Consider the following 3,927-nt stretch of genomic DNA (forward strand, 5'->3'; position numbering starts at 1 on the left):
TATATATATAATGAAACAAAAGCAAGTCTCACATTAAATTCAGAAAAATGGATTGCCCTTAAACATCATGAACAAGACAATGATATTACTACCATCTCCTCTTTTGAACATGGCACTTGAGACTTTAACCAGAACAATTAGGGGAAAAAAGTCATATACAGGAAAAGAAGAAATCAAAGTATCATTATTTGTGTATAACATGATACCCAGTATAGAATCACCAAAGCATACCACCAAATAATGCAGAATTAATGATTAGTTCAGCAATGTAGAAGGAAAGAAGATAATCATACAAAAAACAGTAGCATTTGGTTGCACCAACAATGAATGGGATAAGAAGGAAATTATGAAAATAATACTATTTATATTAGCTGTTACAAAAAATGAAATATCCAGGAGTTAACTTAACCAAGAAAATGAAAGAACTCTACAAAGAATAGTACAGTACTCTGTAAAATGAGATTTAAGAGTACAGCATTGGGAAAATCAATATTGTACAAAGGGCCATACTCACAAGACCGTTATACAAATTAAAAGCAATCCCAATCATCATACCAATGGGACACTTTACTGATCTTGAAAAAAATAATCCTAAAACTAAAATGAAACCAGAAGAGTCTCAGAGTAGCAAAGGCATTTTTAGCTAACAAGAGGAAAACTGGAGGCACAGAAGTACCTGACTTCAAGTTATATTGACAAGCAATAGTTATAAAAATGGAACTTTGTGGGGAAAAGACCAATAAATGGAACAGAGCTGAGAATGCAGAAACTTCCTCCAGACACATTCAGCTATTTGATCTTCCACAAAAGGGCAAAAAGCATATGCTGGAAGAAAGACAGACTATTTAACAAAGGCCACTGGTGAAAATGTACAGAAGACTGTTACTAAATACTTAACTCTTGCCATATGCTAGATGAAAATCAAAATGAATGATAATCTAAACATTAAAAAATTAACTTACTAGAAGATAAATTGGATAAAATATGTAAAGAAACAGGTATAGTAAAGAATTTTCTAAACACAAACTCATTTGCACAAGGAACAACAGCAACTGTATAAATGGTTTGCTTCCTGTGTGAGATTGATTCGTAAGTATTTCTTTTTGGGGGGCATGTTATAGTGAAAAATGTGATAGCCTAATTTCTCCCCCAGTATGTTCATTGTTTGTGGACAAAAGTGCTACTCATGTTTGACTTTGTATCGTGCTAGGTTGCTGAATTTGTTAACTAAATCTACAAGACTCTTGGTGGAGTTTTAGGGGTCCTCTATGCAGAGTATCATGCCATCTGAATAATGATAATTTCACTTCTTATTTTCCAATCTTTATTCCTTTAATTTCCCTCTTTTGTGTAATTGCTTTGGCTAATGCCTCCAGAACTATATGAAAAGGAGTGGAGAATGTGGACATCCTTATTTTGTTCCTGACTGTAAAGTAAAGGCTTTCAGTTTTTGCCCATTTAGTATGATGTTGGCTCTTGGTTTCTCATCAAAAGCTTTTATCAGAGATATAGACCAACTATTCCAATTTTCTGTAGGATTTTTTTTTTATCATGAATGAGGATTGGACTTTGTCAAAAGCTTTTTCTGCATGTATTGAGATGATTGTGTGGGTTTTGTTCTTGACTCTATCAATGTGGTATACTACATTTATGGATTTGTGTACGTTTAATCATCTCTGCACTTCTGGAATGAATCCCACTTGGTTGTGATGTGTAAATTTCTTGACGATTTGCTGCATTCTGTTTGCTAGTATTTTGTTGAGGATTTTGATATCTATATTCATTAGACAGATTGGCCTGTAGTTCCCTTTTTTAGTTGGATCTTTCTCTGGTTTTGGAGTCAGATTAATACTTGCCTCCAGGAATAAGTTTGGGCAAATTTCTTCCTTTTCAATTTCATTGAAGCGTTTGAAAAAAGTTGACATTAAAACTTCTCTGAATTTCTTGTAGAATTCAGCTGTGAATAAAGCCATATGAATATGCTGGGCTGTAAATGGCTCAAGTCAACAACTTCTGACATTGCCAGTCTTATGGAAAATCCACTACTATTGTGGACTACTGGACTATATTGGAATATTTTGCTGAATTCACACACTTACATTATTTAAATGACAATGGAATGCCCTTCTCTGACAAAACTAAACAAAAATGGGGGATACAAGTGAAAGACCATTTTGTATCTGTATACTCAAAATAGTTATGATAGATATACAGCTGCATTATCTTAATTAAATGAATAGTGAGCTTTGTTCTAATAGTGTTTGTGGACAGGACATCATGTCTGCATCTTGTACAATAAATAAACACTAAGACAACAATATGCAATGTATTAATTATTGAAACTGTGCTAGTAATCAGTTTTGAAACTGTCTCATTGCTATTTGTTTCTCAATAAAATTATTTTTTTTTAAAAAAGAATCCATTGGACCTGTGCTTTTTTTTTTTTTTTTTTTTTTTTTGCTGTACCGGGGATTGAACTCAAGATTCTGCACTTATTCTACTGTGCTATCTCCCCACACTATGGGTTTTTCTTTGTTCATAGGGGTTTTTTTAAATACATTTTCAGTTTTGTTTCTCATTATTGGTTATTCAGAGTTTGTATATCTTCTTGACTCATCTTTCACATTTCATATATATCTAGGACACTTTCCATTTCCACTGTCTTTTCCATTCTGTGAGAGTAAAGAGTGAAGATTTTGAACTTAGGTATTGATGATCTTTTGAATTTCTCTAAGGTCTGTAGAGATTTTACACTTTTCATTTCTTATTGCATGAACTTGGGTTTTTTCTTTCCTTTGTTTTTGATTGAATTGGCTGGATGTTTATCAATTTTATTTATACTTTCAAAGAATCAACTCTTTGACTCTTTATTCTTTGTATTGTGTCTTTTTTCTCCATTGCATTAATTTCTGCTCTAATATTCATAATTTCCTGACTTCCTTGGGTTTGGGCTTGACTTGCTCTTCTTTTTCTAGGAGCTTGAGATGCAGCATAAGATCATTTATTTGGGCTTGTTCTGTCTTCTTAATGTGCAAATTTATTGCTATATATTTTCCTGTTAAGACAGTTTTCATCGTATCCCACAGGTTGTGGTAAGTTATATCTGCATTTTTGTTTTATTGTAACTATTTTTTAATTTCTTGCTTAATTTCATCTGTGACATACTGTTTAGGAGATTACTGTTTAACTTCCATGTGTTTATGGTGTTTTAAAATTTCTTTTGTCAATAATTTCCAGTTTCATTGCAGTGTGGTCAGATAGTATGCATGGGATAATTTCGATTCCTTTGCATTTACTTAACACTGCTCTGTGGTGACCATCAGAAAGCTCAGTTGACTAAGGTGCCTTTTTATGCAGGTGCAAGAACAGGTGTTTGATCCCCTGGGGCATGCTGAGAAGACAAATGAGTCTGGGCATGGTGGCAAGTGCCTGTAATCCCAGCAGTTGTGAGGCTGAAAACAGAAGGATCACTACAAGTCTCATCTGTGTAGTGATATCTATAGACCCTGTACTAAATACATTAAAATAAAAGAGAGAGAGTGCTCTGTGTGTTACTATATGATTTATTTTAGAGAATGTCCCATGTGAAGCAGAGAAAAATGTGTATTCTATTGTTACTCAGTGAAACATTGTATAGACCTACAGAGTCAATTTCTTCACAAGTTTGTTTAATTGTTATTTTTGTGCTCATTTTTTGCCTAGTTGATCCATCTCTTTGTCACAGTGGCATGTCATTTCCAAGTACTTATATGTCTTTGTCATCCAGATTTGTTCTGGATGGGCTGGAGGTTTGATATGGGCTTTTACTCCTGTGTTTTGGCATTTTTGAAACTCCCAGTTATCACTCAGACGTAACAGTGGTGGGAAATCTATGGAGCATGTTTCAGTAAGGTTTCTTCTACCATGTGGAAAATGGCAGGTCTCACC

Source organism: Octodon degus, unplaced genomic scaffold (genome assembly GCF_000260255.1).
Source record: "Octodon degus isolate 3935 unplaced genomic scaffold, OctDeg1.0 scaffold00099, whole genome shotgun sequence".
NCBI classification, from domain to species: Eukaryota; Metazoa; Chordata; class Mammalia; order Rodentia; family Octodontidae; genus Octodon; species Octodon degus.